Genomic DNA, 24,984 nt, shown 5'->3' on the forward strand with positions numbered 1-24,984 from the left:
GTCTTACTTTATGGTGTCGAGTCCTGGACTGTGAATAAAATCGATCTAAATCGCCTTGAGGCTTTCGAAATTTGGTGCTTTGGAAGAATTTTAAAAGTTTCCTGGGTGGAGAAGATTCGAAACTCCACAATACTAGAACTACTTGCCTCAGCAAGACTACTGAGATCATAAAAAGCATCAAGCAGAGAAAGCTGGAGTATTTCGTACATATAATGAGAGATCCCAAATATAGGTTGCTACAAAATATCATGCAAGGAAAAATAGCAGGCAAACGCAGTCCAGGACGAAGAAGAACCTTATGGTTGAAGAACTTGCGAGATTGGTATGGTGTTGATACGAGCATGCTATTTAGGGTGGCAGTGAATAAAATTAAGATAGCTATGATGGTAACCAACGTTCTGAAAGGACATGGTACATGAAGAAGATGAAGATATGGTACCTAGATACAGGCCTAAAGTACCGTTTTCACGTAGCCCACGAGGGGAATGTGGCGGAGGAAACACAAAGCCCAGGTTGTAGGGTTATTTGGTACGCTGAAGGATTAAAAATTGCAGAAGTGTCGAGAGCAGGAATATTTAATAGTAATGGAAATGTAAACAAAGTTGTAGAAATAAATTACAGTCTTTTACAATCTATTTATTTAGCTTGCGACGATCGGTTCACCAGTACAGTTTTCTGGTCACCGGCCAAGTAAAATTTAAAATGCTGAAACAAATACATATTGTAATTCGAACAAGTTAAAAAATCCTTCATCAGGTATAGTGCAAAATTTTTTTTCTGGATTTGGAATTCTGGAATGGGTCTCATGAATTATTGGAAGATGCACAATAAGCCATTGGTCGCAGTACGACTAGTTTAAGACAAAACTGATTCCAAAAAAATATCTGTACTGTTAATGTGCCTTATAAACTGTGTATGCGAATTAATTATAAGTTTGTTAATCTTCTTAGTCGTACACCTCAAATTGCAGTGAGCAGAAAATTTTCAGATCATGATCTGTGGTAATACCATAAACCATATCACTTATGGAGATCCAAGTATGTGCTTCGCAAAGCAATAGTCTTCGCCGATTGAATATGACCGCCACCTAGTGAAAAATTTAAGGCGGCCAATTTCACTTACAAAGATCTAAGCAGAACCAATTTCAACTCATCTAAAAATAAGTTCGACTGGTTTCTTAGATGCTAGAGAAGACGTCAATCGAGAATTTCCCCTTTGGGAGTCTAATTCTGCTCTCTAATGAAAGCCTCATGTAATCTGCTTAGCAATAACGTACAAAAGATCTGGAGAATACAAACCTAAAGTTAGAGCAAGCAATTTAGCATCGACGATAGCTGAGACTGCATACCTTGGACACATACTAAGAAATAATAAATATAGTCTTCTGCAGGTCATCATGCAGGGTAGAGTCGATGGCAAAAAGGGAATAGGTAGAAAGAGGAAGTCATGGCTGCGAAATATTCTAGGCTGGACAAACATGACAGTAGACGAATTATTCCAACCTGGTCGCCAACCTCCGTTAATGGGGACGGCATAGGAAGAAGAAGAAGAAGATAGCTGAGAAGCTTAAGTTGTTCAGTTTACCTTTTTGTTGATTCGATAATAACTTTCATTCATCGTATTTATTCTCAAATTCATCTTAGATTGTTAGGTTTCCTAGGTTTTTAAGTACCAACTGCATCAAGAACGGTTTGATTTTAATAAAACTTACCATTGTTCACATCGTTTTATTTCAATATATTGAATTTAAAAATGTGCTGTATTATTCGTGTATAAGTTGTTATTTTTGCTCGCAAACGAATGTAAATTCGGAAATGTTTGCAACCCAATCGTCGTCATGGAAATTCTTGTTTTTCTAATTAATTATACAAAATACGAATTTCTAATGTATTAAAATATAGAGTACGAATACTACATTTCTCTAAGTTAAAAATATTTAAAACATACACCGTTACGAAACAGGCATGTAATGAAAGGCTAAAAGATTAATTCCCCGGTAATTACCACGAGGAAACTTCAGCCAAGACTTCACCTGTCGTATTTCAGTTCTCCAAACTGAATAGAAATTGAAGAGAATAATGTGCTTTATTTATCAATGTTAATAGTTTGCCGTATTTACCGAGATATTAATCTCTAGAAAACAAAGATGGAAACGGTGACGTCTAATTAGAGTTGTCATCTTACAAATGTACGTATGCATAGTCGATTTAGTAATGATTATATCTTAACAGTTGTTATAATTTAGAGTAATACTAGAACAAGGAAATAATTAAATGACGAACAAAGACAATAATGCACTAAAAAAAAGCTAGTGGAATTTGGACCCGGAAGTTTTTTAATTATTATATTATTGTTTTCTAATAGTTTCCATCAATTCTCTTTGTCGTCTGTCCATCTGCTGTGTGATCCGTCGATAGTATCGATATGGAGACAGAATTTAGTTAAAAGTCGAAAGAGATAGATCAGTGATTAGCTTTCTCCCATGATAGAAGTCATCTGCAGATGACCAAGTTCATATTGTCAGAAACCAGAAAACTTGATAAAAAAACTATCGACACATTCTACATATAAATTCTTAATCCAAACTGTTAGTTACAGCTCTAATCAAATTATGTATTATTACTCAATGAGCTTTAAAATATATGAATTCTTCGATATGGAGAATTGTATGAAAAATATTTACAAATAATGTGTATTTACGAAAAACGATCCTGTGTCGATAAGTTCACAGCGACTATGCTTACCGTCAGTGACGTCAGAATTAGTCTTTGACTGTCTGGCCTGTGCCTATCCCCGATACTGCTTGTGCCAATAGTTAATAAGGAACGTCCTACGGATATGTTAAGGAATAGGTGATCACAACTAACCCATCATACAGTGAGATTTACGCTGCGACTACTGTTTTGCGTCATAAGAGATTGACGGTAATGAGAAAAAGTGTTACCTAAACGATGTGTCAGAGAGTTGTCGAACTCTTGATTATAGTTTCAACACCGTATGGGCGCGTGCTTGGCAGCATTTTGCCCAATTTTTTTTCTTTTTGTCGATACGGGTCTCGTCCATTCTGCTGATGTGGCTATTATATTCTTTTTTTCTACATTGTGTCCATTCATCACTGTACGTTACATTTTCTTCTAATGCCTTCAGTTTTTTTATCTCTTCGCCTATTTCCTCTAATTCTTCGCAGTACTCTCATCTCTGCCGTTTGTAGTAGCCTTTGCGTTGTGGCTGTATCGGGTCTTGTTTCTGATGTCATTATTGGTCTTACACTGGCTTTATAAATTGTTGAGTGTTACAACATCTCAGTGTTAATGTGGCTGTTTCGCCATATAGTGTTATTAAGGCATCCTGCCAGTCTGCCAGTCTATTTGCTTTTTGTACTTGATCTCTCACTTCTTTGTCCACGTCTCCATAGCTAGACAGTGTAATTCCCAGGTATTTTATTTCCATTACTTGTTCAATACTGATGCCATCAATTTCTATTTTACATCTGGTTGGTTCTGTGCTGACTACAATTGTTTTAGTTTTCTGAGATGAGATTATCATATTAAACTCTTTTGCTCTTGTGTTAAATCTGTGGACTAGTCTTTGCAGACTATCTTGGGTTATCAATTTTGCTTGTCCCAACTCGTGGGAATAAAATGGACACGGAGCAAAAAGTGATTGACACAGGAGAGGATGATCAGCTGAGTAATGCAGCTTCGGCTTGAGTTCGATTTCGACTGCTCTTGAATGCAAGATCTTTTAAGATTAATGCTAAGAAATGGTTGCGTTGCTCTTGTAGTAATCCGTTTCCAAGTCAATTTAGCCTATTAAACCGTACTGATGAATACCAATGCATCAGACGTAGGTATTTTTAAGTATTTATCTTGTAAATAATCTTTATGCTTTTGACATAGTTATTAATTTTTTATATAATATCGCAATTGATTGTCAAAATTGTCTTCCGGACATCTTTTTTACTTCAGCAGATTGTCTAACACAGGTTAGTGTAAAACAGCGACGAGGATTATGTCACTTTTTTGCAACAACAACATGACAAATTCGAAGGGAGGCGGTCTTATTTGATAAAGAACAAAGTGCTTTCCCTCAGAATAACACTTTTGTAGCACCCGCCATATTCTCCAGATTTGTATCTCAGAGATTATCATGTTTTTATTGCTCTTATTAGCTATTTAGAGAAGTTAGATTTATCTATCTACAATGAAGGTACTGATAGTTTGGGCGAATACTTGACTGCGCCAAGTAAAGTGTTTGTTGCAAAAAGTCTTTATTTGGTCACGTATCTAAGAATCTCCCTTGTATTTTAGCAATTTAGCAACAATATAAAATTGTGTATATATATCTGGACTAGATTCAGCTCATAAAAATTAGCGTACAGCTAACAACACATAACTTTTACGAAAGTTATAAACTTCTAATTATTTTTTTAATTCAATTAAGGAAAGAAGTCAGCTCGGGTCCAATTAAGAACATTTTTTAAATCTAAGATCTTTGTTGTAATCATAGGTAAGCTTATTTGTGAGTTCGCCAATTAAATCTAAAATATTAACTGTGGAGGAAAAGTGGAATCGACCAGGGCAGCGAAATCTCTTAATTAATTCATGATTAAGAGCAACTGTTTTGTCATCGTTACACTCCCCTTCGGATAATAAATTAGAAGTTCAGATTATCATTTAATTATAACGCCGGCATGTTGAATTGTTGGAAAAAGACGGAATGAATCTCTTGCTGCAATGTTCGGTTAATCAAGAGCAGATTAGAATTATAATTAATATGAAAATATATTTTTCAATTAGCAAATTCTATATTGCGAGATCCAGGTTACAAGTGGCTATATAGGATGATAACTGTCTAAAATTGATAGATTGTGTGACGATATTTTTAATGCCTGTAAATCTGCCAAATTTGGGTAGAATGAATTTGATCAATCTTAACAAGATCTCCCGATCTTGGAAGTCAATTAACTTGACAGGTGTAATGGCACTATTATTAAAATTTCTGTGTCCAAAGTCCATTTAAAACCAAATTTGTCTGTCATTTGGATTTGTCTCATAGAAAAATGACCAACAATAAGGTTTGTGAATATTCCTCACCATTTTTCAAGGATTGAGTACGGCTTTCAACAATCTGGTCAGGCTTTCTTGTTGTCCAACGCATAAATTTTGAACATGAGGTTGACTCTTCTTCTTTAAATGCTGTCTCCCAATCGGAGATTGGGTATCATCTTCACTATCTTTTCTCTATATACTGCTGCTATGAAGTCTTCTATTTAACTGCATTTAAACCAGTTCCTTAAATTTTTCAACTACTATGACACTATCCGTCTTTCCACACTCTTTTCTCCTCTGATCTTTCCGTATATTATCAATCTTAGCATTTCATATCGCTGTCAACTCATTACGTGCCCCAGATATTGTAACTTTTTTATTTTTAAATTTTGAATAAAATCCTTTGTATAAAAAGGTATATAAAAAACCCAGTTGGGCTATGTTAAATTGGCAAAACGTTTTCGGAATAAGTATTCCATCATCAGTACCAAGTTAATACATGGATGTAGCCACTAAATATGGGGTTACAAACCCTTTAAAAATTGCTAATTGAAATTTAGTTTACATAATGTCTGTTTTACAATTTAGATGGTAAAGTTACCGTTGGATTGGTAACATGGCGACATATGACTCTGCAATAAGTTGCAAGTCCTGAGACGGTATGTCTACGAGGACTTCAATAAAGCAACTCGTAGACATACCGTCTCAGGACTTGCAACTTATTGCAGAGTCATATGTCGCCATGTTACCAATCCAACGGTAACTTTACCATCTAAATTGTAAAACAGACATTATGTAAACTAAATTTCAATTAGCAATTTTTAAAGGGTTTGTAACCCCATATTTAGTGGCTACATCCATGTATTAACTTGGTACTGATGATGGAATACTTATTCCGAAAACGTTTTGCCAATTTAACATAGCCCAACTGGGTTTTTTATATACCTTTTTATACAAAGGATTTTATTCAAAATTTTTAATATATGGTATACAGCCAAACACAGGAACTTAGTTTCCTTGTGGATTTTTATTTTTATTATGTTTATTATGTGTCCATACATCCTTCGGTGAAACCACATTTCAAATGACTATAGCTTATTTATGTATTCTTGCTTCAGTGTTCAGCTGTTCTCTTCTATTGTCTTTGAACACCTGATTGATGTATTCTGTCAATCGCTTTAATGAGGTTGATTATTTAATGTTAATGATAATTCAACACAAACATAGAAAAGGAATATAATACAGAAATAAGAAAATATAGCAAACATGGAGAATCAACAGAGAATGGGCGATTGGTAACAGATTTCAATAAAGCAAAAGGTAAGCGAAAGGATTTTAAATAGTGAAAGTAAATTCACGAAGCATCACAGAGATCACCTGATTGCTTTTATATCAATCAAATTAACCACACATTGAGCGAAAAAGACCTAGACAACTGTGTAAAAAATATAAAGAGTTAAAGGGATCCGAATGTCGATTTACAATATTTTCTTGTAGGACCAAAATAAAATTAACAATACCAAAAATTAAGAACAACAAAAATCAGGGAAATAAAAGTAAACAGGTTATAAGAGTAAAAAATGGGAAAAATGTTGGCTTCAAGTTAATAAATGCTAAATATATTTCTTTCTGAGTTCTATGATCTTCATGGATTCTTGCTCTAAACTTCAAATCCATAAAAAAGAGGCATTCAAAGTGTGGCTCTACAGACGTATTCTTAAAATTCCTTGGGTGACTAAAATCACAAATAAAAACGTATTAAGACGCGCTGAAAACTTCTGAAGACAGTTAAAATAAGAAAGATATCATACCTGAGGCACATATTTCGAAATGATAAATACTCTCTCTTAAACGCATTCATAAAAGGAAGAATAGATAGAACAAAAGGTGTGAGAAGAAAACGAAATCTTGGTCGAGTACTACCAGAGATTGGACGTACCTCAGTGTAGAACAGATATTTCTCGTTGCAAGAGATAGGGAAACGTTTAAAGAAGTGATCACTAGCATTCTTTAGAAGACGGTACGAGAAGATTTGTGCAATTTTTGGAATGCAATAATTTTAAGACTAATTTCAATAGCAGTTTTAAATACAGAATTCAGCCTATTGTAATTTTTATTTTAATTTATTTACAATCTTCTTACACTAACACTAAAAACACAAGTAATTTATAACATTTATTTGCGTAGAACGCCGTTAGAATCGGGATCAGTGGCTTAGCAAAGACTTAAGCGTAACGCTATCATAGTTTTTAATTAGTACATGTGTATAATAGTTCAAAGAGATTGGAGTGAAAAGATGGGGAAGACATACACTTGTCAGAGAAAGATCGAATGCTGTTTTGGAGAGGATGGAGAAGACAGGTACTCTGCAGAGAAAGATAGCAAGATGTTTTGAGGCAAGCCAAAGTCCACGAAGGGCCGTAGCGCCGTCAGACAACAATTCGGGTAGCAGGTATTCAAGAGTTTTCAATTTCACGTTATAGTTCGTACCTATGGTTTATTCGATAACTCCCTCTCGATTGTACTGAATTGATCCAACTTTATTTTTGTTCTATTAGAATGGTAGTTCAATCAAAATCAATTCTTAGATCTAAACGTTCATTTCTTGTAATCTTAAAATGAACGTTTTCATCAGATTATTATTGATTTTAACTTGGTAAAATTTGGAACTTACTCCTTATAATAATTTTTCGAAGAAATAGGTGTCACAAATTGAGAACAATATTAAGAATCTTTTTTGATTTGATTATCAGGACAAATCCTGCTGTTCAAAAAAATATCTTTGTTTGTAAGAGTAAGAATTCCTGTGTTTTATTTTTGACCTTCTACTCGCATGACACACAACAAAAACAATGACTTTCCTTCTGTTTTCTACATTTAAACTTTATTTTTTGGCCTCCACCCAAACCAAATTTCCAAAACATAATTAAGTCAATTCAAAGAACATCATTGTTTGTATATAAATTCATTGAATGAAGGTATTTGAAAGTCAGAGGGAATTGTGTAAAAATAGCTTTCATTTACAAAATTCCCGCTAGTATTTATATTAGTGAAGAAAGACGAAATCCATATTTACCAGAAATTCCTCTTAGTTGAAAACAATGGGAGAAAACTCCCCAGCAATTTAAAAAAATATCTCGAATGTTCTTGTTTGTAAATATCCTGGCATGTTTTTAGCTAAGGATTAAAAAGTAGTAGTTCTTTCTTAGCCTTGTTTATAAAATAACTAAGACGTTTCTTTATAATAAGAATTATTTAGTGTACGAGGGATGTAACAGAACCAGTGCTTTCCTACAACAACCTTTTATTATCCCTAGTTTTACTCTTCTTCTTGTAGTGCCTATCCGTTTCGGGTATTGGCGATCATCATGGCAATCTGTATTTTGCAAACTGCAACTCTGAAAAGATTTGTGGTTGTTGTGTTTAACCACGTAAGTAGATTTTTCAGTCAGGAAATCCTTCGCCTTTCTGGTCCTCGTTTTCCTTGTAGAATTAATTGTAGCAACCCATATCTTTTGCTGTTCCTCATGAGGTGACCGAGGTATTCGAGTTTTGCTGTTTTTGGTGTGGTTAACAATTCTTTTCCTTTTTACATTCTTAATATAACGTCCTGGTTAGTAACGTAGTCGGTATAGAATATCTTCAGGATTCGACGATAAAGCCTCAATTTTCTTGCGGGTAGCGTCTGTGAGATTCCACGATTCAACTCCGTACAACAGTATAGGAAAGATATAACATCGTAGTAACCGGATTTTTATGGGTACTGATAAATTATGGTATTTGAATAGTTTAGCCATTTTTTAAAATGCAGATCTTGCTTTCTCTATCTTAAATTTTATTTCTGGGGAATGGTCCCAATTTTCATTGACGTTCGTACCAAGGTAGGTGTATGTTTTTACTCTTTCTATTTTTTGAACATTCACACTGATTCTTTCAATTTGCTGTTCCTTCTTAGAGATCAGTGAAAGTCCATATCTCTGACTCACTTCTGTGATTCTATTCATTAACTCCTGGAGGGCTTCATAACTGTCAGCGAATACCACCGTGTCATCCGCGTATCTGATGTTATTGAAAGATTCTCCGTTAATTCGAATTCCGGCTTCCAACATCCTCTACTGCTTCTTGAAAGATTTCCTCAAAGTATGTGTTAAACAGCAAGGGTGATAGTATACATTGTAACGGATATTTTGCCTACCACATAGAGTATTACTATGGGGGGTTGAAAATTGGGGACAGAAATTATTGGGGCAGAGATAGGGCAAGCAAAACAAATCGAAACTTATGCGAACGGCGCTCAGGGTTTATTGGGAGAGCTGGAGTCGTGGATAAGTGAATGAAACAGGGGGATTGGATTGGGGCAACTACAAAAAATGAAACAAAGGGTTACATAAATATCCTGAAACAAACACACAAACAAAATACAAGGGACACCGCTTCGAGGAAACTTCCTGCTGGAGGAAAGAAAAGGTTCTTCCGTCCTAAAAAACACAAAAAAGAGGTTAGGAGACTTTTTTAAAATAAATAGACAAAATGGTTCAGAGAAATAAATTAAACAGTTATTACTGTCGCACCATAAACAGTTAATAATTACTATATAAATAGTTACAAAGATTTATACCAAAATAAAAAAGAAGAAAAACTTACATATCCTATCCGTTTACAACATCCGTTTACAAGTGGGAATTGCTACAAAACTTACAAAAAATTGTGACTGGGCTATAAAGTGTGGCAGAAATAAATTATTACAAATAAACTAGACTATTCATATAGGTTATCCTTTTTCTAAAAACAAAACAAACTAATCTAAGCTAGCTGTCATATGTCAACATTAAATTTTAAAACAGAGAACAAATAAAATGACAGCAATGGCCACACCCTAAAATTTACAATATTAATTATTACAATTTCTTTACAAACTCTTATGAGAGCAATTATTAATGAAAATGTTTTTTTTTCTTTTAAAAATTAACACAAAAGAGTTACCTTGATTTCACTAACATTTCTTTAGATTGATTTCTGGGGTCGGAAACTGGACCTACTAAAATTTTTGCCACTGGAACAAAAAACTGCATCTCACATTTCGAATTATGTTCTGAAACGCTTCTTAGGATATTGAAGTTTGAGGTTGAAATTGGCGGCACTAGACACAGACTTCGACTCGGCTTCTTACAAGACTGGAACCATCGTGGTTATATTTCAAATTTGTTGTACACGCCGTTTAACAAATATCTCAGATCAGATACGGCATACAACAAAAACAGTGATCACTCTTACTTTAACAGACACATTACTTTGAGTATATTCACGTTTTCTAACAAATTTTGCCGGTTTCTCCAAATTACATACCGACGTCTGCCCACTCTCGTTACTCTTTTCAACCTCACTTAAAACTTTAAACTGTAACTATTAACTTCATAATTAACTGCCACTACACACTAGATCGAGAAGCCGTCGCAATGGTGATCGCTAACGTCGGATAATTCTGATATGGCACGCGAAGAAGAAGACACACTAGATTTCCATGAAAAGGGACGAAGAACGAGAAAACAATACAAATTCGACGTAGAATTTGGACTAACCTGAAGCCAACCGCCCCCAACAGCGACCTCAGCGAGAATGAGTAAATTCTTAAAAATCCTTCGCTTAACTTGGTATAAACAAAACACTAAACGGGAATATTTATTTGAAACGCAGAATATCCTAAAAGCGTTTTTCTATCAAAAGAATGCCGAGAAAATACACATCTGTGAAATATAAACAAACTCTAAAATGGTTTATTATCGACTCGACGACACAAAGAGGAATTGAAATACTTTGGTGTTTTAATAAATATACGAGGGAATTTCAATATATACCAAGGAATTTACAAATGCTATAACATCCCTATATTATTAATCCATTTAAATATATTATGTCATTGAATATTTTTGTTAATCGTTCAGTGCCGTCGGTGTTAAATAGCTTTACGAGTTCAGCATATGCATTGTCAGGTCCAGGATCTTTGCCATCTTTTAGTTGTCATATTGCTTTTTCCACTTCATCTGATGTGATTGCTAAGTGATCATTACATATGTAGGATGGAGGTTGTTCGAATCTATTATCATCAAAGAGTTCTTGTATGTATTTGGTCCATATGCATATTTCTAGATTTTTGTCTGTGATGATGTTTCCTTGTTGATCTTGCGGTTTGCTAGCTGTGTTGGATTTTTTAAGATCAGCTGTTTGTTTTACTCAATGTCTCATTATTCACACTAGTCGGACTGGGGCACTCATTATCCTATGCTTTATAATACCCTGAACCTTTTTTGTTTTGAGTTTTCGAGTTGGTAAAAATATGGTTTCGAATTTTGATCAGAAGGTTGTCCTTCATATATTTTTTCACATTATGTTTCGTTCTACAGTTTCCATTACTAGGTTGGAGTTACTGTTTTTCACACTATATTCTACTGTGTTACAACTTGTGAAATATGGTGTATAGAGTTTTTTATGGTTTTCTTTTTAATTATAAAAAACTGTATATTGAAGTGAAAACTTATTGGTACATTTTTAATTAAAAAATTAATTAAAACGTATTACAATAATTGATTTTGTTAAGAACGAACGTTTTCGATCTCATTAGACCATCTTTAGTGAACTTGCTATATAACCTCATCAACAAGCAAAGTGTGGATTTAAATTTCATATTACATACTTAAAAGTACTAAAATAAACGACACAATGTCGATGTTTACAGATTTAAATGTCCGGGAACAATATGTCCCTACTCGAAACAGCACTCACTGTTTAACATTAAGGAGCTTATACTTATTAACTAACAAATTAATGTTTGTTATTATTACTACGTACTTTCCAAAACATTATCTCTGTTATTAATTAGACGTACAATAAAGCATTTGGATTATTTAGAGTATCATGATAAAGTTAACGAACCGACCTAGGAGTTTTAATGATCAACTGGATATCTCGACTATAACGAATCCATTTTTCTATTAATTATTTATAAAAAGGAGGTGAGTAATATTGTTCTGCGACTTCAAACATAAAAAGAAATAATTAATTGTACAAAATGCAGCTGCAGTAATGAGGTTTTACTGGGTGATATTTAGTATAACGATAATTGTAAAATGTCATTCCACAAAAAAAAAACTGTTTAGGCGATACAAAAAACTTACTGGGAGTTAAAAATACTTAAGGCTACTTTTTTTTAATGATTTCTCCATGTAAAATTTTTTAGTGTCAGCCCTGCAGAGAAACAACGATAATTTGGGAACAAAATTTTATAGTATATAAAGAAGCTATTTCGTTCGTTATTTTTTTGATGTTGATTTATTTATTTTTGTGCGATTTTTTCACATTTTAGCATCATGTGGATAATTCAATTTAATTAGGTAATATCTGACTGATGTTTCGTTTATTCTTAGTTTAATAAAAACCTGTTGTAAGAAATTTGAATTTCTTCTTTTTCACTTCAAAGTAATAACAAATTGTTCCTTTTTTTTTCTCTAAAATTAGTCTTAAACATAGCACGTTTTTCATTTTTTAATTAAGGGGCGTTATGTATTATTTTGCTTTTCTGGTTTAATTTACAAAATATGCCGAAATTGTCCTTCTTTTCTTCTGCACTTTTGTTTCAATTTGCACTGATTAATTTCTTAACAATCTCTTTACTTCATATTTATGGTTTATTTATATTATTTGGGCTCTACTAAAAAATATGCACATTAGAAATTGATTATTTTTTAATCCTTTCCACATTTCACTTCTGGTTACTTACAGTACCTTAGTTACCTTGACCCCTTCTTTTAAAGAAGTTAGCTACAAGTGTAGGGAAACGTTGGTTAAAATATATAAAAGAATCTCTTCATTAAGTTATTGCGAATATTAAAAGAATAACGTGTTCACTTGCAATTACATCACACCAACAAATATTTCAATTATTACTCAAACCACAACATAAATATCAAAATGAGAATCATCAAATCACTGCTAACAAATATTTTAACAAAAATAAGTGGCCCTTGTCATGTATAAACAAGTAATTTCAGAAGATTCTAGAAAGAAACCAACAAAACACCCAAAATGATCCAGAAATGCTGTCAAGATGAGATTTAAAGATTACAATACCATTTGTAAATAGCTTCTTCTTTCGGTACTATCTTATGTGCCGCTAAAGTTGGCAATTACACTGCGAGTTGTTCACGGTCTTCAGCTAGTCGAAAGAAATTGTTCAGCACTGCGTATTCCTCTACAATCGCGAATGTTTTTGTGCCATGACATCTGTTTCCTTACAATTCCTCTTTACCTTTCATGATAAGCTTTTTTTTCTGACGGTGGAAATTTTCTAAAAACCGTACCAGGTGAACCCATCCCTAGAAATGGCTGGCGTGTCCTGCAAACGGATACCTTCCTGTTTTCCTGCGTACCAACTACCCTCTTCTACTTGTGCGTAGTTGACTGTCGCATGTACCGTACTCCGAAAGTGGGATGGCCGCTGTAACGCTAATGACAATTTTGGAGTACTTCTCTTATCTAGAGTTTCCCTTCTTCTTTCTTCTTAATGACTGCTCAGATGTAATTTATGATCAGCTGAAGGATTCTGTATTCAGGTCTTCTCTAAGAATATGCTCTAAGTGTGAAATTGTTCTTATTTTAATGCTTCATTGGTCTGCATCTGCTGTCCAAGGTGTTCGAAGCATTCTTCTATGTAACCACATCTCAAACGCCTATAGGCGATTGATCTTAACAGCCTTCAGTGTCCAGGTCTCTGAGCTATGTAACAACACTGACTATATATAACATTTGATCATTCTTTGACGTAATTTTTAAGTTTAAGCTGTGGTTACAGAAGAATGATACAGCGGGAAGAGCAGAGATTGCATTTCTGTCTGACGCCTCTTTGAATGTAACATTTGTAGGTTAAGCTCCCATCGACTCTAACGACTGCTTTCTTCTTCCAATAGAAGTTTTCTGATGCGTAGGTCTCTACCATCAATGTCTTTGGTTTTTATTATATTTGAAAGCATTTTCGTAAGCGATGAAAGCCACATAAATAGCTTTACGTTAGTCGCGGCATTTTTGAAGCAGTACGTTTAAGCCAAAAAGTAGCCCAGCGCAGTAGGCTTATCAAAACAATTAAAAAGGATAGAAAATAAATACAATATCACAACATTTAAAACAACTAAAATATTGAGATCTATTTTTTCCACCAAGCAGAAACTTAGAAAGATCCTGGATACGCAAAAATGCCTGGGATAATGTGTACAAAGTGTAATGGAGATTTCCCTCTTTCATGACTAAGAAAGGGGATAGCAAAAAGAGAGAAATCAAAAGCCAAACCCTCATCTAACTAAATGAAGAGCGATATGTAGCAAATACATGAATATAATGTAGTAGGCTCTCGTTATCAATACTGAAAGAATCAACAATAAGAATCACACCATCTCTAATTAACTACATAAGCTCAGAAGGGTCAGAATCTGATATAAATCCGAGGTATACCTCTCTCAGAATTTCACTCAAAACACGGTTAATGCCGTGTATACAAGACCAAGGGCGGTATACAAGACAAGTAAGTCAACTGTCAAATTGGTATTTCCATCCACAGCCAATTCAAATTATATTAAAGATTTAGTCCATCCATAATTTTCAAATTGAAACATTTTTTGAAAACAATTTGAAACGTCAATAAAAAATGATACTCCTTTAAATCAAGTGTGGTATAATCCTATATAAAATAATATTTAAATGTATTCACTCAATTCTAAATGATAGTGTCGAGTGGCCTAAATTCAGTAATATACAAATGACCCTACTTTTATCCATTTGTTTTTTTTTTTTTTTTTCATTATATAGAAATATTCTGTCAATCAAAAGGAAGTAGGTATGGCATTTATGCATTTGAACTTGTTTCACATAAATATTTCAAACAAAAAAAAATTCCAACGTTCTAATTGCTCTAGTTTTTTGTAATATCACTCATTTAACCGACTTTCCAAGTGTATCAATTAATCATCGAGATGCTGTTTTGTTTTAATAAAAGTTTTTGACCAGTCAAACAGCTTATGACAGAAAAACCAGTTCCGCCGCTTAGAACTTAAATAACGTATTTATAAATATATTACGTTTGGTGGTAATGGCCTCATCTTCCAAGTTCACTGGGGCGACAGTTATGTAAGAGATGTGCGGGCTAGTTCCGTAAACTGCGGAGTTTCTGATAGTCCGATTTGCATACAGGACGGAGCGATTTTCTCGCTGCAACTTTAGTGTTAATTAAAAACAATAGAAAAAGTTCTAATTGAATTTTATATTTGTACAAAGGGGACTATTAATAAAATGGTAAAATAAAGTTCTGGAATGAAAGTATCTCGCTTAATTTTTATGTTAATTCTGTATAATTTTCTTAAAGAAAATGTTTTAGTTTGAGCTTTAGTTTGCAAAAAACAGAAAAATTGACAAAGGAAACATTAGTAAAAGGCAATTAAAAACAAAAGTAGTAAACCGTAAACATATTTACTTTTTGCGCGTTCTTATGTTTGTACCTAAACTACATACAGTGTGTCCGTAAAGTATGGAATAAATTCGATATTTCCTAGATGAAAAACCTTTTTCAAAAAAGTAAAACACGTCGATTTTCAAATTTAATGTTCTACATTTTACAATAAAATTCATTATACAAGATGATACACATTACAGTGATGACGCCATCGGCTCTTTTTTTAATGTAACACCCTGTATTTTAGGACATTTTTAAATCGATAAAAATGAGCAACCTTTAAGTAAAAATGAGAAATCAAAGAACTCTGTGACATTTCCAAAACAGTGAATTTAGGGCTGCATCCAGTCATGAGGGTGAAATATTTGTCAGTTTTCTTCTTTTTTTTTTTCTCAATTATACTGTGGTCAGTATCTACTTCTAAGTGAGTGTGACCTGGTACCATACACTTACGATCTATTAGCTTAATATTAGAGGAAGATCTATTAAATTTCCACGTAATGATGGCAGATACATGAGAGTTACGGTTTTGTCCCCCAGTTGTGTCTGAATAATAAATTACATGTTCTGTCTCAGGTGGTACGATTGTTTGCAGGTGTCTGTACAGACAAGATGCTGTCTGATTTGCAACCCTCTACCTGCAACAGATTCATACCACATGTGACTAAACAGCTTTCCCTGTACTGTTATCATGAACTGTTAAATTTAAACCTCCAAAGCTGTCTCTTATAAAATGCAACAGATGATTTTAAATCTGGTATTGGTAGGCACTGCTATAGGTCGAAAGTGTATGTATGTGGAACAGTTTTGGCAGTTTATGTATCTTTCCTTTTTTCATCATACGCTTGATCAGCTTCCATTTGGTGGGATTTGTGGTCTGACGAGAGTTTTTCTTTCTGGTCATCGGTACAAATTTTGGATTGCATAATAAATTTATCGCAGGTAAAACATATATCAACTGTTGGCTTTTTAAATCTGAGGTTAAGCTTTTAAATTATGTGAGGTGATAAGTACTTCTTCGAAGTGTGCTGTCGTGAATAGTGACTTTCGTACAGTGGAAATAAAAGTATTTTTGTTTTTGGTGTCTTTTCTCCTTTATCTTCTACATCAGTACCTGCTATCGTAGATTGTATCTTACTGGCGTTAGTTATAATTATAATTATAATGGCGTAAGTTTTTGCTTTCATCGAAAACGTTAAGAAGACAACCGCGACAGATATGCTCCCTATTTTCGCTTATAAAAAGAGAATAAACCAGAGTTCTTGACCTGCATTTAACCTTATTCAGATCCATTGTTCTTGGTCGATGTGAAGGAGGTTCTTCACTTGAATAAGAGATGCCATGTATGCTCTCTTTGAGTACGAACCTAAACCCCAATATTCATCAAAACACTTTTTTAACTCGTTTGCATTAAAGCGATCTTTACTTTTCATTCGACATGAGCTTAATACTTTAGCTTCGCGTGAACGTATTGGTTTTCCTTGTAACGTAAGATAAACTTTTTCTAAATTTCGCTATAATTTCTTCTCAGCTTTGTGTTTCTTTGTGCTTTGTTTTTCTATACGTGCATACTTATACATTTCACTCGGTATAATATCAACGAAAACATTGAAAGTGATAAGAAACGTAAGAAACGCAATGTCATAATATTAACGAAAACATTAAAACTGATAAAAACGTGAGAAACGCAATGTAATCAATACTCAAATTACAAATTGAATGAATCATTTACATATTATCCTTTTTTCGTAACTCCCTCAGTCTTTTAGCTAGCCAGCAATTTCTCTGATAACTGTTCTTAATCAGTAAGTCAAACGTTTGGTTAGATATACGCCGATCTAAACCAGATAAAATAACTTACTTCAGTGACTGTTAGCTACATAAATATTACCGGTAGTAATAGTAGAAAAGGTACAAGGGCGGGAGTGGTTAAGTTCATCTCTAAAATGGATAAAATTGTGAGTATGAAAAAGATCATTATTTGATAGGGAACCACAGGTATAACATTTGACTTGTCTTTTTTATTCCAGCGGTAGATAATTTTTTTTTAGGTGATTTTAATAAATACAAAATTTTTCACAAAAATTGACCTGTCTGCGTCCGCCGATCACACAATGTTTCTGATCAATATTGTCCCTTTTTCATGCAACGGCTCAAGTTAGTAGGCCTGACATGGTGTTTGGAAGAATGGGACAAGCTTTAAGCTGAATTTGTAATTGATCCTATATTTGTTACATAGAATTTAAGACTGGATTCATAACAGTCTATTCTTAATGCTGTAACGTGTCAAAAATCCGGTTGATCTAGTCGTATTACTTAGATTGCACTTAAAATGCAAATGCAAGACTGTGCGGAAGCAGCTCTGATTTTTACGAACAACGTCCCAAACAGCAATATTTTCAGCAGTATGTTTAGGCGGCTGCCAATTTGCGGTTTTTTTAAATCAACCTATCATTTTCTTAATTGCTGCTCAAAATAATCCAATCAATCACACCAGGGCGTTCTACACGAAAATCAACCCTGTATTTGGGAATTAGCTCTTGCTGTTTATTTGCTATATATTCATTAATTCCATTCATGTCTGATTGTAAATAAATTGATGAAAAATCACTATATACTTAACGCACTGACATACTTCTCTAGTATTCTCTGGTCTTTCTGGCAATTATCTCGATATTTATTTTATAATAACGGGTCATTTTCTACGATGAACCTTATTGAAGAAAAGTATAATGAGAAACAGTATTTATTTCTTCATAAAAAACATATTAGCAACGTATTGTGGCAAAATTGTGAGAAAATATGATCCATTCTTTAAAAACGTTGTCTTTGTTAAGGTGGGACCACAAGAATAGGGGCGTACATTTGAAAAATATGCTATTGTTTGAATGGCCTTATTTGTATTATTTATTTTTTCCATTAAATCGTGTTTTTACGGAACACTTATGTACTATTATTAGATAAAGAAACAAAACGATAGTTATCTGCTTGACTATTATTACTACCTCCATCTAGAACTAAGTATATGCGTATGGATTAAATAATACGAGAAATGTTCAATAATTACTGAGCTCAATAAAGAATACTCTAGTTTTTTCAGGATCATTTCATTTTTCAATGACGATAAGTTTATTTTTAAAAAAGTTATAAACATTTATAAAAAACCAAAATTTCTGACTTATTTTGCAACTTTCTAAGCAACAAATAAGGATAAAATCATTTTTAAAACGCCATTTTGAAGGTTTTTATATGACTTATAAGTTTTTTACTCTCAAATTTGTTTCAAATGCTTCACTTTTTGCTGATAGATGAAAAAAGTGAAAATTTGCCGTATTTTGATCATTATTTGTTAATAATAATTAATGAAGTCCAAAAAATCGAATACAGGAGACATAGATTTTTGTTACAGAGGTTTATTCTAGTCAAAACAACTGTCGTTTGCCTGGCTGGTTTAGTGTCACAAATAGGGTACTTTTTTGCTTATTTCCCTGGCCTATTAAAATGACACAAGAATTCTTTAGCCGTACAAAAGAAGTCGAAGACGACATCTTCAACCAAATGTTACGGTTCATGAGATGGTTCCCCGGGGAGAAAGGTTTTTTGGGGGGCAAAACCATGAGCTTGCGTGGGCAGGTCCTCTGCCGGGATCGCCAAGAATTATCTACCTGCTACCAGGCTACTAGTGAGATGAATTTAATGTATTTGTAATAATTGATGAAAACATAATAGAAACAGAAATATATATGAGGATATCTAAAAGCTTGCGGTACAAATAATAAAATATGGGGTAATGTCTCAGATCAATATTGTTTTAAATGAGAATTAAATACATCTTTTACCACATGCGTTTGGGTTATCAAACGATGACATGTGCTTGATTTTGTGATTTGTGCTTTTAATACATGAGCTTTATTTTGAAGTAACTTTGAACCGTGAACTCTGTGAAAGGTGTGTTTACACTAAAATGTACAGAAAAATAAAGAAATTTGGAACAAGAAAAAGCAAAACATTCCAAAATATTTAGTGTCAGTAGTTTCTATCCACACTATCATCGGAGATAATCTTTTTTATTAGCTTCTCTGTATTCTTTTACAAACGCTTTTCAAATATAATGCGGTGTAATTTTCAATCTTAACCAGGTTGACCTCTAAGTATATTATATTATTTATATTCATTAGATTAGAGTTAAATCAGCTACTCAGTTTTTAACGATCGAAAACGAAGTGGCGAATCAAGTAATGTGATTTCAAAAACATGAAAGTACTTTTGTACTTAAGTAGTTTTTCCATTATTTGCAAAATCTGACGAGCTATTCACTTTAGCATGCTTTGAAAAACATTCTAAATGATAGATAAGATTCCACTGTGGTATTTAACCTATTAAAAGATGATTCTACTAAATAGTAAATGTTTCCCCTAATTAGCTTCATCTGCTTTAGACCACGTTATCGAATGATCTAAGTGTCTCATAAAAAGTTGTATCTGAAATATCAATGTCAATAAATCTTAAAAACCTAACGGGAACGAATATACTCTAGTTCTAGATGTACCACCCAACACTTTAGCTAATATTTAAACACATAATTACCCAAACTAATAATACCGACTCGTGAATCACATTCACGTAATCTTAGCATCTACACGTTCAGATTTACAGTTATCATACGGTTCTTCTTGTCCTACTAACAGTCCTCGTGCTTGACCAATGTTATGTCCGCAAACTTTACTCACAATTTAGAACCAAAAGTCAACGTCCTGCCGAGTCGAAGTGCCTCTAGGCGGTCGCAGTACCGTTAACCGAGAACTCTTGATTCAGGTGACTTGAATTTTGATCAGAAGTTAAGAATTTGGTTGGTTTTTACAGAAAAGTCAGTAGTGTGAAGCAAGTGGGAATGAGCCGTTGGTAATTTACTGTTTTCAATTAATGATGATAATAAAAATCCATTTAGACTTGAAAAAATTCACGCTAAACTATTTCACACGCAATAAATATTGTTTTCCTTTTACTACTTTATTATTTTTGATCGTAACACCTAGGTACATAAAAGAAACTGTTTAGATTTATACCCGGTTCACAATTTGTTGATAGCTCACTACAAGTTTAACCCTAATTAGAAAACTGAAATACAGAGAGGATAGGTAATACGATATAATAGTAAAAACCAACCTAAAACTGACGGTTTAAGACGTTTCGACTAACCCACCTTATATCTGAAGGAATACAATACCTTATAATCCTATTACGGGGGTATTTTGAATGGTTAGAGATGAACGACCAGTGTCGTAGAGTATATGATTGAAACATTTATTTGAACTAAATAAATATATTTTTTAAATTGTACTTATGTAAATTGTATTTTTTAATAAAACTTATTTATTTTATTCAAAAATAAAAAGTTTCTTGCCATTTGTAAAAGATACATTTATTTCCAATGTGTTTTAAATGTATCCATTATTTTCGAATCCGGAGAAAACTAATAAATATTTTTGAAAAATTTAAACGCAGAATGAAAGATTACATTATTACTCAGGGCAGAAAGTCCCTGAAAACTTCTACAGTGTTTATTTTAATATGTTATGTAACAGGGGTGAAAATAAAAGAGAAAATATAGTATAATTTTTAATTGAAAATATTGCATGCAAAAGAAACTTTTTATTTATTCTAAAAAAATATTTAATTCTGCTTTTAAATTTTTCAAAAATGCTTTTTAGTTTTCTCAGGATTTGAAAAAAAAATGGATACATTTAAAACACATTTAACATTTTGACAGGCGACATTTTGCGCCTTTCCCCTTTAATACCTTACGATTACAACTACTATTACTTACCTTATATAATTACGATTAGAAAACTATTCAAATTCAAAATAAATAGGATCAACTTCGGAATCCGAGTCATCTTGAGGGTTAATAATTAGGTTAGTAATCTTTACGGTCGCATCAATTATGTTATCAAGATCCCACATTTTTTGTTCTTCTATTACATGTCTTACTGCATCTTTCCAGTTTTGTTTTGTAAGATGTTATAAAGACTCGTATAACAATTCACGTACAACTTGTATTTTATATGACGTATTTTTTCTAGCCACATAACTTTTCATTTGTGCCCAAATGAGTTCAATTGGATTTATTTCGCAGTGGTAGGGTGGAAGTCTAAAGACTGTGATGTTTCGCCTTTCCGCCATTTTGTCAACTACGTATTTCTTGAACTTAGATTTGTGTTGCCGGGCAATTTTAAAAAGTTCTGCTTTTACCATTCCATCTTCGTAAGGCAGATACTTATTCCGCAGCCAGTCAAGAATATCCTGTTTCTTCCACGCATTCGTTAGAAGTCTTTCTACTAGTCGTGAATGATAAGGTGCATTATCTAATACTATAATTGAATTTGGTGGTATGTGTTCAATCATTTGCTCAAAATACTCTTCGAAAACATCAGCTGTCATCTCCTCGTGATAGTCTTTTGTGCTTTTGGAATGAAATTCCAACAAACCATGCTTAACAAATCCTTTTTCACTGCCAATGTGAGAAATTATTAATCTACTGCCTTTACCAGAAGGTGGGGAGATACCAGTAGACCAACCTTCCATAAAGGCTTGCCTGGAGCTTAATATATTTTTATCTGACCAAATTTTTTTTAGAGTATGACCTGAGTTTACCCACGTTTCATCCTGGTAGAAGATGGGCCTTTCTTCAGCCCGGAATTTTCGTATGAATCTTAGATAATTTCTTCTCCAACATCATCTTCTCCTCCCGGTCAATCAAAAGTGATTTTCGGTCTGATTTCTCCCACCGGAAATTTAATTCTTTTAAAACTTGCCACAATTTAGTTCGTCCGATATGAGGCAAATCCGGGTCGTCTCTAACTTCTTGTAAAATTTTGTTTAGGTTTGGTATTTCTTTTTTGAAAAAAAATATAAATTGAAAAAAATTAAATTCTTATTTTTATTAATATAATATAATAACCAACATTAGTCGTGAAAGTTTTAATTGTTTTTTTGCTAAATATATTAGTACTTATTAAAATATTATCAATATTATATATAACAGTATTAAAACATTATATTATTATTTAATGAATAAACACCTTAGGAACGCCTATGATTTACGACCGTTTTATGAGTTTGAGGCATATTTTGTGCTCTCAACAATTTGTGAACGAAGAATAGCCAATTTTGATCTTAACTAACTTTTTCTAATTTTGATAATTTTTTTGGACAAACAGGGCTCCCAGATTAATTTACATCATTCAGATTTCTGAAAAAGCCGGATTTATTTATCGATTAATAAATATCGAAACCTCATAAGCCAAAATTTACAATTTTTTAGGAGAGCGAATAAAATTTGATATTTAGTACAAATTTTTTCTTTCTTAGTATTTATTCGATTATTATTTAAAAAAAACATGCCAACACATAGTTTTCGTGAATCTCGTGTTTTGCCAGAACCTTTGGATCAATGATTTGAACCCAAATCCTCATAAATCTAAAAATGGCCAATTGTTAACTTCGAGGTTTCGATATTTAACCGTCGATATATTATACGAGGAAAAACAAAGTTATATTTTTCTACTCTATCTGTAAGACACATTCTAGTAAAACACAGCTTTGGTACATCACTCAGAACTCTCCCGTAGGCAAGCTTGGTGTTTTTTTGTTTTGAAAAATCGTTTTGCGAAATGAAGATGAATAGCTGTTTTAAAAGACGTACGAAATTATCAATATATCGCGATAAAATTAAATGTCAGTCGTTTTATCATGCCGAGATGCCAAGAATTAGATTTATAAAGCCGGGATCTGACAGAACGTGGTGCGGCGTTTTTCACCGGCGAAGAGAAATAGAAAATACAAAATAGAAAAAGACAAAATATAAAAACGGGAACCAAGCAACGTAAAATGCCATTCTTCTCCTCAATATTTGTGGTTTACGATCTCTGGGATACGGCAAAACTGTCTATTTATGGTCGACGCGTGCAGTCCGGTCATTTGTCGGTAATTCAACACAGTTCAAAAGACAATTGGAAGCTGATGCACCGCATGTACTTCCCCTACTTCCTAAATTTTTTCATCATCACTGGTGGCCTACAACAGACTAACCTAAACTAAACCCTCGGTATTAGAGTTTATCAAAAAGTTTACTTAATATTTATTAATTTCACAGTAACTTGGGATCCCAGCCGTGTTCTGTTTTCTTTTCACTATTACCTATTTTCTAGTTTGCCGACGTAAACCGGCGAAAAGCCTCCAGGTTCTGTCCGATCCCGGCTTAAGTAAGACACAGCGCCCACGGCGCAACTTTGAGGGGGTTAGCCCACTAGACGATCCGGCTTAAACTGATTTTCTCAGTCTTAGGCACTATTTTTAGTTACTTACTCAGAAACGATACAGTAATGAAATGCTAAACGGATACATCACAGCATTAATCCGTTATATATTTCATTCATTTATACGATCATCTAAGAAAACTTTGAAATATTCAATAAAACGAATTAAGAAGAAAAAAAATGTGGACGGCGGCGTATCTGTAAACGTGAATAACACAATTGTTTTTTATTCCTAATAAATATTATTTAGTCTGGGACATTCATCCACAAAAATATTTTGGTAAAAAAATATGTTGTATATATAAAAGTTATTTTTATATATCATAAACAAGTAAAAAAAAGTAATAACCTTTATCAAAATATTTTGGAATTTTGTAGAACTAATATAAAAGTAAATGAAAATAGTTTTGTTAGTTTTCTCCGTATTTTAAAAAGTTCGTTCATGGAGACCTTTTATAATTTTTAACTTAACTTGCACCAAAGTTGTTTAAATTTGTCCTTTTTATTGTATATCCTGTAGAATATGAAAACTTTTATGAAGTACATTGTGATCGAGAGGCTTTTGAAATGTCAAGTGTTGTACGCCATACTGTTGTCCTGGTAACTTAAAACTTTGTTTTTTTTTAATAACTTTTTAAAAACTTTCGAAATGCTGATAAAGATGCAAGGAAACATTTTATTGCACTCTATTTCAATTCAGAAGTTCAGAAATTATGTCTAGAATCTTGTACAATCTACAATATAAACTACTTGGACTGATGCGTTTAATGCATAATGTTCTGGCTCAGAAATCGAAAGGAATTGTAATGTAGCTTTGTGGTGTTTTTATTAATGAAATTTAGTGAACAATAATAAGATAGTTATGATTTGTCGAACCTCTGTGAAAGCAACACGGAAAAGAAGTATTAATAATGAGAATAAGTTTTTAATAAATAACAATTCATTAGCACTCTAGACAGAATAGTACAGAAGTATATTTGCAGAGGGAAACAATTGTATTTGTTTTTTTTTGTGTAAAAATACTTTTCTAAAAAAATATAGTACACTGTATACTTTTTGGTCCTACTTAGACTTGTACCCGTTAAACTCTGAACACTCATGGCATGACCAATCATGGCATTTG

At 33.1% G+C, this 24,984-nt stretch overlaps 1 protein-coding gene across 7 annotated transcripts in view; it reads left to right on the forward strand.

The window, feature by feature from the left end:
* pum (pumilio) overlaps positions 1-24,984 on the forward strand; it is a 718,098-nt gene that overhangs the window by 652,258 nt on the left and 40,856 nt on the right. The window lies entirely within an intron of this gene.

The sequence above is a fragment of the Diabrotica undecimpunctata genome, chromosome 1 (genome assembly GCF_040954645.1).
Source record: "Diabrotica undecimpunctata isolate CICGRU chromosome 1, icDiaUnde3, whole genome shotgun sequence".
Classification (NCBI taxonomy): domain Eukaryota; kingdom Metazoa; phylum Arthropoda; class Insecta; order Coleoptera; family Chrysomelidae; genus Diabrotica; species Diabrotica undecimpunctata.